Here is a 12,682-nt window from a genome sequence, read left to right on the forward strand (position 1 = left end):
GACTTAATTTCTGAGGTCATCAGTCCCCTAGAACTTAGAACTTCTTAAACGCAATTAATCTAACGAAATCACACACATCCATGCCCAAGGCAGGATTCGAACCTGCGACCGTAGCGGTCGCGCGGTTACAGACTGTAGCGCCTAGAACCGCTCGGCCAACCCGGCCGGCCCAGCATGTAATTAAACACATTAAATAATGAAGATATAACAAGTTTAAAGACTGTGATGTAAATAACAATCAATACAAGGTCTCTTAAAGTTGTAGTTCAGAGGTCATGTTCTACCGTCGGTTGCGTTCTATAAATTCTAGACGGTGAAGTTTATATGTAGTAAAGGTTTTTCTGTGATTAAAGCCTGCTTAACTACGTTGATAGAAAAATTACGAATATTGTAAATTGATGCGCAATAGTGTTATAAAATGAGTTCGAGAGAGCGGCCATGTAGACGCTGCTACCTGGGGATAGAGCGGGTGACGACAGGTGTTCTCTTCGGCCGTCCACTGTACATATATACATAAATAGAGGCAGAGAGGCTGTAGAGGACTTCACTTCTCTCCCAGCTACCATTTGGACCGCATCAGTCAACGCATGTTTACAGTACAAATAGGAAGTGAACTCGCGAGGACTGCACAGCGTCCTGGATCGCTTTGATTTCGCGGAAGTAACTGTTTTTGTGTCTCCAGTAACGTTTATAAAACCGCGTGGCAAGTGGTGACACTATTTTCCACTTTTGTGGCGAGCAATTAACTTTGATCATCAGAGGTCAGGGCGAAAGACCATTTAATGGGAACTTACCGTAGAGGTCGCCTCTGAAATGCTCGTATTGCTGTTTATGATAGAGATGTTATTATTATTAACAGGAATATTACTATATTTGCTTGAGAAAGTTTATCAAATATGTCGACCAAGTAGAACTCAAAAATTTCATCTATAATAATTGTTCCTGATCGTGTTGACTAAATAGAGAGTAGAAGCAATTCTTTCAGTGAGAAAAAGAAGAATGTGGACTTGCAGACGGGAACTGTGGTCAGTATGTTCTCCATCGTTTTCTGGCTGATCACAACAATAGTTTTCAGGCTCTCGTAAACAGACGGCGCCGTGGCCCCACAGGTTACACTAGGATACTGAAGTTTAGCATTAATAAAGATTAGAACTAATGAATAGAAACAGTACGAAAAGAGCTTTATGCTACTACTTAATTCCAAAATTATGTATACTCAGGTGACAAAAGACATGGGATAGCGATGTACATATACGTAGATGGCGGTAGTATCGCGTACACCCGGTATAAAAGGGGAATGCACTGAAGGAGCTGTCATTTGTACTCAGGTGACTGATGCGGAAAGGTGTCCGATGTGTTTATGGACGCAAGACGGAATTCAAATTCAGATGGCTCTGAGTACTGAGGTCATCACTCCCCTAGAACTTAGAACTACTTAAACCTAATAAATCTAAGGACATCACACACATTCATGCCCGAGGCAGGATTAGAAACTGCGACCGTAGCGGTCGCGCGGTTCCAGACTGAAGCGCCTAGAACCGCTCGGTCACACCGGCCGGCCAAGACGGATTTAACAGACTTTGGAGGTGGAATAGCAGTTGGAGCCCTAGACGCATGGGACATTACATTTCGAAAATCGTTTTGGAGTCCAATATTAAGATCCATAGTGTCAAAGGTGTGGCTAGAATACCACATTTCAGATATTACCTCTTCACGGACAACGCAGTGGCCGATGACCTTCACTAAACCACAGAGAGCAGCGACGTTTGTGTAGGGTCGTCGGTGCTAATAGACGACAATGGGTGAAATAACCGCAGAAAACAATGTAGAGCGTACGACGGATGGAGCGTACGACGGACTTAGCCGTTAGTAAGTGTGGCGAAATTGGGCGTTAATTTTCTATGGTAGCAGACAACCGACGCCAAAGTCTTTCCTAACAGCACGACTTGGCAGGCAGCGTCGCTCCTGAGCTCGTGACCATATCTTTTGGACCCTAGAAGACTGTAAAACAGTGATCTGGTCAGATGAGTCCCGATTCCAGTTGGTAAGAGCCGATAGTGGGGTTCGAGGGTGGCGCAGATACCACGAAGCCCTGGACCCAAGCTGTCAACAAGGCACTGTGCAAGCTGGTGTTGGCTCAGTAATAGTGTGGGCTGAGTTTGTATGGAGTGAACTGGGTCCTCTGGTCACACTGAAACTAAAAGTGACTGGAAATGGTAATAATCGGCTACTTTGAGAACACATTCAGCCTTTCATTAACTTCATGTTCCGAAACAACGATGGAACTTTTTATGGATGACGGTGCGCCATGTCACCGAGCCACAACTGGTTGGCTGACTGGAATGACGAACGTTCTTCAATTCGAGCGAATGTCTTGACGAACCAGACAGCCCTATATGAGACGTAATCAAGAGGTCAGTCCGTGCACAAAATCCTTCGCCGGCTACAGTTTCTCAATAATCTACGGCTATCGAGGGTCCGTGACTCAATATTTCCTCAGCGGACTTTCAACGATTTTTGGAGTCCACGCCACGTCGAGTTGTTGCACTAGGAGATCCGACACGATACTAGGGGGTGTCCCATGATTTTCGTCACTTCAGTGAATACTGATAAGACATATCTTGAGGCAGCAGCGAATACTTAATTCGGTAGTGGAAGGAAGTAAGTGGTGAGGGAGAGAAGAGGGGAATAAATCATGCAGAGGAAAACAAAGGCCTGAATGCTGTAAGCAGGTTCAAATTGATGTAGAATACAGTAGTTATACAGAGAGTAAACGTCTTGCACAATATAGCCGAGCATACACTGAGTGTGTCTTCGGACTGAAGATGAAGAGGGTTATGAAAAAGAAGAAGAAGAAGAAGGAGAAACAGAAGCATACGAAGAAGAAGAAGACGTCGACGGCAACTAAGACGACAACGAGGACGACGAAATCAAACAACAAAACGCTCATTACTTCGTCGCTGAGTTCCCATAAGCCACAACCATCAACAGCTGCCCGCGAAGGTTTGATTTGTATTCAGTGCGCGTCTGCTTCGTTTATAGTTGATTCGGTGTCTTACTGTTGAGTAGGCCATACGTTAAGAAAGTGAATAGAAGCGGAAACAGTAGCGTGACAAGTCAGAGGGCCTTATAATGCGGTGTTAAAGACTGGTCTTCCTTTTAGCAGCTGCCAGTCACTTGAAATATTCACTTTAATAAACATGCTATCAGGCCATTAATTTCTGAGACACTGCACTGTTTTAGAAACAGTATCTGCTGACTGTGTAAACAATGTTCACGTACAAGGAAGTTTTGTAACAAAGGATATATAATTTCACCAAAATAACTAACGAACGGAATATATTTTATGAACGGAGGGTTAACTTTCGTTCGTGCGCGTCACGAATTGAAACGGCGGGGTTTATCGGGACTCGTACACAGACCAAGGACAATGCTGAAGATGCTGGAACACACACACCATACCCGACAGCCATACTCAACTCAACTTTTTGTGCGTTTTCCATAGCAATCTTAACAAAAAAAGTCCCCTGAAAAATGTGTGTAACGATTAACTCTCAGAGTGCCATGTGAAGAATTGTAAGTCATACTCAGTTTCAGTTTCAATCTGTAACGCAGTATATGCAGCTGCTAACCTGGACCAGAACTCCAGTATGCTACACAATTTTCACCGGATGATCATGTTCAAAATGGTTCAAATGGCTCTGAGCACTATGGGACTTAACTTCTAAGGTCATCAGTCCCCTAGAACTTGGAACTACTTAAACATAACTAACCTAAGGACATCACACACATATCAACGCCCGAGGCAGGATTCGAACCTGCGACCGTAGCGGTCGCGCGGTTCCAGACTGAAGCGCTTAGAAGCGCTCGGCCAATTCCGGCCGGCGATCATGTTCACTGATTCAGCAAAATATTCACGTGTTCTTTCTACAACACGATTGTATTTGATCAACTAATGTGTGTCAGAGAGCCCTTTGTAGCTAGTTTATGTTGTACAGCCCTATAGCCCCACCATTCTCCCTCCTAAAATAAAGGTGTATTGGCTTAGAAAAGACCAAGCAACAGCATAGAAAAATCGAAACTGACACAAAAATGTTTCAGAAGTTAGTGAACGTAAGACTATTGGGACGCAAAAGGCTTCTGATAGTTAACGGTCTCCAGTTTAAACGTTGTCTGACGTTAGCCAGGCAGTAACCACAAAATCAAAGAGGTAATGTGCCATAGGAATTATTTCATCGTAGTAAATGAGTAAGCAAATGCATCACTCCCAAAAAATGAAAGCAAACAATTTTGTATGAGAATCAAACAATTGATCTGACTGGATAAAAACGGATGTCCAAAACAAAGTAACTGATGCTGCAAAATAGGACGGAGGACTATATGTTGCTGAACTGTAAGTCTCACTGAAAACGTTTTGTATTCAGAGTAAATAATAACGATTACATACTTGGTTGCATTTTTGAAAGGAAATTTCTAATCATCTTCTGTTTATAGAGCTGGGCTTTAACTTTCCGTGAACGACAACGTTATTGTAAAGGATACACAAGTTCGTACAGAGAAATTATTGGGGGAAGAAACTGCTGCGTTTGCGTTAAGCAACTTAGGAAAGTCATTGAAGGCGTATAATTGGATAGCCAGGAGGAAGTGAACCCTAGTCCTCCCGAGTGCGAAACCAGAGTCTAATCCACAACACCACAATTCTCGATCCCTTTATTTGAAGTTGTATTGTGTTATTAAAAATATGAAGGTAACAGCGGACTATACCGTGTTGATAGCGAGAACATCAAAAACGAAGTACTACATCACTTACGAGCAGAAGAATTCTTTAAAGATCCTGAATCAGTTAAAGCTGTGTCTGCAAAGGTAGCTAACGACGTCAATGCTCAAGACATTAGTCTCACAACACTCCGCCGGCGCTCTATTTGTTTCATGTCTTGCTCGCAGATACTCCGTGATGGAGCCTGATAAAACTTCAGATTAGCCTATGCGCGGTGTCCTTGAACTAAGACCAAAAATTTCGTGTGACCTGCGCGTATTTTCCTTCGAAGATTTTGTTAAAGGAAACGGCGTAAAAGCCGCTGTGAACTGCCGGTATCTCTCGGCAGATTTATTGTTGCTTCAGACATACGTTGCTTTATGTGCGGCGTGCAGGAACTGCAGCTCTCATTCAGCAAGTTATAAATACCTTGTGTATCGGACTTGACGTTCTTCGCACTGCTGTTAGTTATTTTCTCGATTGTGTCGCACCTCTGGCGCAGTAAAAGGCGGCAGTTTTACTTGGCCATACCTGGCTGATGAAGAACACGCTTATTGTTCCCTAGCCACAATGGCTCCAGTACACGAGATTTACGCACCTCTGGCCCCGAACAGACTGTTACGACTTCCAGGGGCATTTGTCGCAGCTGACCCCTACCTCAAAAAGACTGCCTTTTTAAAAATCTGTCATGGGAAGCGGTAGGTACTTCGCCTAACAGACTACAGTTGATTTTGCGTTATAATAAGTTGGGTTTGTGTTAACCTGCTGGATGTTGCTGTGCCTGAGCAATGGGGCTGTGCTCTTACTGCTGTCACGTGGCTTCATTTTTAATGTTTTCTGTTTGATTAAGCCGGTATAAGGCGTGAAGTATCTCTTTGTGTTGTTTGCAAGTCAGCTATGTCATCTTTTCTGGTTAAATAGCATGTATGACATGTGAAGCTGTCACAATATTTTTCCACTCTGAAGATGATCAGTGATCGAGACCGGTTGTGAATGAATATACTGTAAGACAGCGCAGTGTTTACCATGCATTTACCAAGTACAAATGGTCTGGTTGTCGAATGTAATGTTGAAGACTAAATCCAATTCTGCCGACAACCTACCAGAAGTATGGCGACCAGGCACGGCACGATGCGTACAGTAAACTGCCCAGACGAGCCTGCTCCACTCAGCCGCTAGTTGTTTTTGCTGTACAAAGTTTTGTAATACGTCACAGTTTCATTAGACCAAATGCGGAGCTGCTTGATAAAATAAATATCGGGACAGACCGTCAATCTAAATGGCATCAGGTCGAATGGCTCTGAGCACTATGGGACTCAACATGGCTCTGAGCACTATGCGACTTAACTTCTGAGGTCATGAGTCGCCTAGAACTTAGAACTAATTAAACCTAACTGACCTAAGGACATCACACACATCAATGCCCGAGGCAGGATTCGACCCTGCGACCGTAGCGGTCGCTCGGTTCCAGACTGTAGCGCCTAGAACCGCACGGCCACTCCGACCGGCGGGACTCAACATCTTAGGTCATAAGTCCCCCAGAACTTAGAACTACTTAAACCTAACTAACCTGAGGACATCACACACACCCATGCCCGAGGCAGGACAGGTCGAATGGATTGCTCTGAGGACAATAGCCACATGACAACCACCACCACCACAACCACAACTACCACCAACACCATTATCCATATCATTACTATTTAAAACTACACATTACTTTTCGGTTCTGCAGACCCGTCATGAAATCGATTAAGACAGAAACATTCAGAAGTTTTGCGATTTTGCAACTGATTTATATGCGTTTTAAAGTTCTGACATTACTTGAACTTACCTCTAGCATCATTACTGGGGAAGGAAAGCAACTCATCTTTAGATAAGTTTTCTTCTTTTAAACCAGGCGATACATTGTTATATTTCCTTTTAATTTTCTTGAATTTTGTTTAATTTTATGTCTTGAATTCATTTGTTGGCAGGTTACAGTTTACGCATAAAGCGATTTTTTAATAGACCACATTACTAGGCGATATTGCGTGGGAAGACATAAGTCTTCATCACTTCACTGATAAATTTCGTTAATGCATAGCGACTGCAAATCGACATCAGTTCGACGCAAAATGGAATGAATATAAGAGGACATAATACTTAAATTAAAAAGAAACACTAAATTATCGCCGGCCGCGGTGGCCGTGCGGTTCTGGCGCAGCAGTCCGGAACCGCGGGACTGCTACGGTCGCAGGTTCGAATCCTGCCTCGGGCATGGGTGTGTGTGATGTCCTTGGGTTCGTTAGGTTTAAGTAGTTCTAAGTTCTAGGGGACTTATAACCTAAGATGTTGAGTCCCATAGTGCTCAGAGCCATTTGAACCACTAAATTATGTTATGAAAAGTTCTCAGAACACCGGACGTCTATCTTTATTATTTTAACTAGGAATTTTACATCATTGGTGATAAAGTATTAATAATTTAAAAGGAGGTTCTGACAATGGTACAGTTCCATAGCGTTCAAGTAGCAACAGTGATACGAGACGGAGACTTAGCGAAGCCGTTACAATATGGATAAATTTATGGAGTCGACGAAGACAGAAACATTGATAATAGGAAGTTATATTTAGCACACAATCTCTCAGCCATTAACGATACAAGAGGATTGCAAGTTTTTTTTTTTTTTTTTTTACTTTTAAAGTCAATATATTACTGTTTTTAACACCCGTCGAAAAACTGACTCCAGCTCTCAGTTCAAATTACTCTCATAAATGTTTCACTCTGGTCCAACCGTTCATCGAATAATACCTCAAATCAAAAATATTCTTTCACGATTCCAAATACCTCAGCTTGTCTGTGAGAAAGAAACACCCGTGTGAAATATAACTACATTTCTACAGGTGAACAACTTTCACAACAGATGTCGAATTGAGGACTCAATAGACAGCAGCCGAAAGCGTTGCACAGTACGCACCTGGGGTTATGGACACTGCTTGTGATGTACAATGGAAACGCGTAAACAATGCTGGCATCGAACCCAGCCCCACGTGTGCGCATGACGACGGCAGTATTTACTCTCCGCGCCACTCACTGTGTACGTTGTTTACAGCATAAACCGCTTCAATCCGGAATGTGTACCACCAAACAATTCACCTCAGTAATAATGCGTACTACGGTACATGACAGCTGAATGAAAAACGAAGAAACAGGTAATAACAAAAAATTACTGATAACAGTTTACGGATTCTCGAGTATAATTAATTTCTTGTCTTATTGCGTTGTTTAGTTTGGAAAGGCTGCTAAACATTCTTTCTTACACAACTTATTTTACATCTTTGCACAGTACGTGAAATAGTAACTTTCTTGACGTTTAATGTAACATGTTAACGAATATTTCAGATCCAAAATGTTAAATTACCTGTGCAGACTGCAAGAAATAGAAATATTTGTTTCAAAAAACGGCCGAAATTTGCAATAAATATTTTAAATCTACAGTGTCTTTGGAAAATTTCATAACGGTATTCCCCTTATTGAAGCTGATACGAGCACAGCGAGAAGCCGAATCGCGGGAGTTATTTACGTAAAGCCACAGTGAACGTAAACGTGTCCTTCAATGTAAATCAGAAAACAATTTTTCGCTTGAGACAATGAATTAAATAAATATACGGTAGAATTAGTTATAGGTAGGAAAGCGTAAACCCAAAGGAATAACGGGTGGCTATGTTAGTCAACTTCCCCAATTACAGAGTACTTCCACATGCACTGTATTTTTGAACAATTTAAAAATAGTTCACGGGTGTTATGCTATTGCCAGTCATAATTCTCGATTGAACTGTTCATTAACTTTATGGAACCCTTACACTATAACTGTTCATTAACTTATTGGAACCCCTACATTATAAGTGTATAAAGTTGAGTAGTCCAGTTCACTCACTGCGGCACTATCTACTCAATTAACGTTAAATGTTACTGAACATGAACATTTTCAGTGGTCTCAAAAATTTAGTACTGTTTACAAATTCGTTTAACAAAAAAATTTTTTCACATGCTGCAAATGAACTTTTACATCCATCAGTGGTTTAAAAGTGAACGATTTTAAATGTTACCGTCAAATAACTTACAACTGGTACAGTCCAGACACCTGTGTGTTGATGTTTAAAAAAATGAAATATTTAAGGGTAATACAAATAGATAATAACTTAATGAAATATCCATCATAAACTGGAAATGAATTCAGTGTATGTGTCAAAAGCCGTCTGGAACTTTTATTTTTGAGAGTGTACTGAATATCGACGAGTTTTTCAATATTGTTTGAAACAAAATCTCGCAGTGATATCTTTACTGATAGACAGATCAGTAAACTTTTAATGATACATGCCTTATTCCAATTAATTTTATGTTGAAGAAATTTACTGTGCAGGCATCTTATTTACTGTCGTCGAAATAATGAAGTCCCGCGGGATCATTAGCAACATATCAAAGTTTAATACTTATGAGAAATAAGGCATTACTCTTGTAATCATGTATTACTACTGGCAAAAGAAAGCCTTTCTAAAGCTAGCTGTTTCTTCCTTACTAATTCGTAGGCCTAGATCATTGGTATCAGTGTAAAAATCTTCGGCTAGGAGCTAAATGCTAATTTCGTTTGGAGAGAATACTCTTTGAAAGTAATTAGAAGGTCAGGTTTTGTTTCATTCACTGACGCGGAATACTTTGATCGCGTCAGAGCCGTAAAAGCAATGAAACGGCGTATCCGTTCGTTGATCCTGACCAGGTGTAAGGCCACGAGTAGTGCATCAAAGCTGGCGAAGAGCTCTTTGCCAACCGAGTTCCCTATATTCCGGAACGTCTGCGGCTTCCCTCGTCTTGCTGCGTGTACTTTGTTTGCTTTCAACACCAGCGAGCCGTAGGTCGAAGTTTAATACGAGTTTCGTAATGAGTCTGCCCCAAAAGCGCTTAATTATGACCTGTGGAAAACTAATTACTGTATCTCGCAAGGTGACAAAGAGGTATAGGAATTTCAGAAACATTTTAGGGCTGGCCGGCGGAGACGAGGAACTAAATTCGGCTGAAGCATCTATAACGGAGACTTTTTATCATTCCTTGATAGCATCTGAAAGATTACACTGAGGCTTTACCAAATTACTTCGTAAAACTTGAGGCCAATAACCCGTCTGTCTTTACATTTCGTCGAATATCATCCAGAAATTGCTGAGTTGTATTGTATCTAACACCACACTTTGTCAATTAGTTTTCTTATAATTATGTCTACAGCGCCGTATAAGCAATCACGACATTTTAAAGCACCCCTTTCCAATGTACTAATTCCATCTAATATACCAATAAAAAGTATTGTAAAGGAGCGACAGTTGCAAAAGGGTAGACACTCTTTGTCTCTAATTCATTTCACACATGAAGCAACGAAAATGTAGGACATTTTGCATAAAATTAACCGAATATTCCTTCCAAATGAATTCGTTATAAGTGTTGTACATTATAAAAAAATCCTAAGTGTTTTCAGCCTAGATGAACCGACGTCCCCTTTCCATTGGAGAACAATAATTATTGTTCTCCAAAGGAATAATTATAATTTAATTATAATTTAATTTACGACGACACAGTAATGCTCGGCATATTTGTGCCGAGCAATGACTTTTATAAGTACTAACTGTACAATAAACATTTTCTACTTTAGAAGAAACTGAATTCGCGTAAGACATGTCGTAACTAATCACGCTTGCAGGGATGAGTAACTTAGTCCTTGACGGTACAAATCTGTGACAGCTACGGAGCAGTGTGGATACATGGAACTGGCAAATAAAGGAAAATTCGTGAAGTCCGCTAGTCTTTCATTGTCATTCGCATTCAGAGCATCTTCTATTGGTATGAGCTATCGCGTTCTGTGAAATTAACATTTCGTGGAAGATTATTGACTATCATATGGATGTGTTTCATTTCAGGTACATCAGCACTTTTTTGTGATATTTTAGCCAAGGACTGTTCATATTGCGAAGCTTTGTGGAGCGACAGGAAAAAATGTTGTGAACAGTAGCTTTTGTGTCATCGACTGCTCATCACAATGTGACCTCGAACGAAACTACATTTCCCAGTAAAAGCTTTCGCTAAACGAATTGTTTTCATCTTACCTTTAACTGTTGCGTATTTAAATTGTTACTGTGTTTATACAATGTCAGGAGCATGATAGAGAGCACTCTTTAAGATAGTTTTATAAACAATTAGCAGTAAGAATAACAGGTTGGGCTCTGAGCGACAATCTTCATATGCAATCAGTTTATTACATTATTGCTCATTCAATTTTTGAAAACAAGAATGAATATAGACTGAAGGGTACGTAAAAAAGAAATGGTCACATAAATTATTCTGTGGACGATGTCCCTGGATTTGCATTATTGTGATTCGTAACGTTTGATACCAGGTACGTACAGTTATGATAACATCATAGCTTAATAACATTACTATGTGATACGTTCCGCAGGACTCGTCGTCAGCTGAGTATCTTCGGAATCCTTATATCGCTTTAAGCCTCCAGCTCAGCAAACAGAAATGTAACAATTCTGCAACATAGCGCCCGAGACTGACGGAAAACAATGCAAGAAAGTCACGTTGTAATGTTGTCTAATGTGTTATATGATTATGATTGTTTGTGTCTGGTAGTAGAATGAGTAATTAACCATTAATCTGGTTCATCACAATCATAACTCTTGTATCTGTCAATATGGGCAATTATGATGTACAAGGAGGATAAGACATCACTATGGTAGTCAGTTGCAGGGGATACTAGGCTTCTTTAATTGAGTGGCTGCAAGGTTAAAATTTAGTATCCCAGAATATTAGCAGTGAGTACAGCTGAGACTGTGTGAAGGTGTCACTTCGAGTCTTCATTGTTACTGACAGACACTTGTTCAACGTTAAGACTCAGATTAAGCAGGTAGTCATAGGTAGCCACACCTTTACGTTTCGTGAGATGTGTAACTTTACGTCAAGAGCATGTTTGACAACATTTGCAGCCGACTAATATTTTCTCAAGTTTTCGTGCAAGAGGGGGAGAAATAGGGAAACGCTCTGTAGTAGAGAAAGGTTGTTGTGGTGAGCAGGTGCCTGGAGACGGCACCAGCACTTACTTGCAGGCGGAGGTCCTCGGTTCAGGTCAGGGCAGGGTAGGGTACGCGACGGACAGTGGCGTCGCGTAGCGCGCGCGCCTCTCGCCGAGGGTCCGAGCCGTGCCGTGCTGGGCCGGGCTGGTCAGCGCCGCTTCTCTGCGCTCGCGTCGCGTCAGCGCCACACTGCCGCTCTGGGCGGCGAGCGCTTCGCCGCCGGCGGCTGCGACCGATCTGCGCGTGCGCCGGGGCCGGCATCCAACTCCGTACCCTACCCTACCCTACACTACGCTACTGCCGCGCTCGCACCCGTCTTAGCGACAGATTAGTGCACGTGTTGCACCGGCTGGCTGGACCACTTATATCTTTTGAGCAAGCTCGATCGCAGTTTTGTAAACGACACAATATCTTAGGTATTCTGATCAATGGGGCATCCAAAGTTTAATTCGCATCTTACCTTTGCAATAGTACATACTGAAGGGATGTGAAGGGGCGATTTATCGATCTTCGTGGAGGTGTTTATCATACGATTAAAATTTAATCCCGTTTCAACTAATGACCATCATCAGAATCAGTACTATGTGTCACCAACACAGACACAAAAAAATGGTTCAAATGGCTCTTAGCACTATGGGACTCAACATCTTAGGTCACAAGTCCCTAGAACTTAGAACTACTTAAACCTAACTAACCTAAGGACATCACACACACCCATGCCCGAGGCAGGATTCGAACCTGCGACCGTAGCAGCCTCGCGGTTCCGGACTGCAGCGCAAGAACCGCACGGCAACCGCGGCCGGCACACAGACACAAATACAATCTTGT

At 41.9% G+C, this 12,682-nt stretch overlaps 1 long non-coding RNA gene across 1 annotated transcript in view; it reads right to left on the reverse strand.

The window, feature by feature from the left end:
* Positions 1–12,013, reverse strand: part of LOC126413338 (uncharacterized) — a 1,775,741-nt gene extending 1,763,728 nt beyond the window's left edge. The window contains exon 1 of the long non-coding RNA XR_007575369.1: positions 11,882–12,013. This is a non-coding gene — a long non-coding RNA (uncharacterized LOC126413338). The remainder of the gene's footprint in view (positions 1–11,881) is intronic.
* Between the last annotated feature and the right edge of the window lie 669 nt (positions 12,014–12,682).

The sequence above is a fragment of the Schistocerca serialis genome, chromosome 1 (genome assembly GCF_023864345.2).
Source record: "Schistocerca serialis cubense isolate TAMUIC-IGC-003099 chromosome 1, iqSchSeri2.2, whole genome shotgun sequence".
Lineage (NCBI taxonomy): Eukaryota > Metazoa > Arthropoda > Insecta > Orthoptera > Acrididae > Schistocerca > Schistocerca serialis.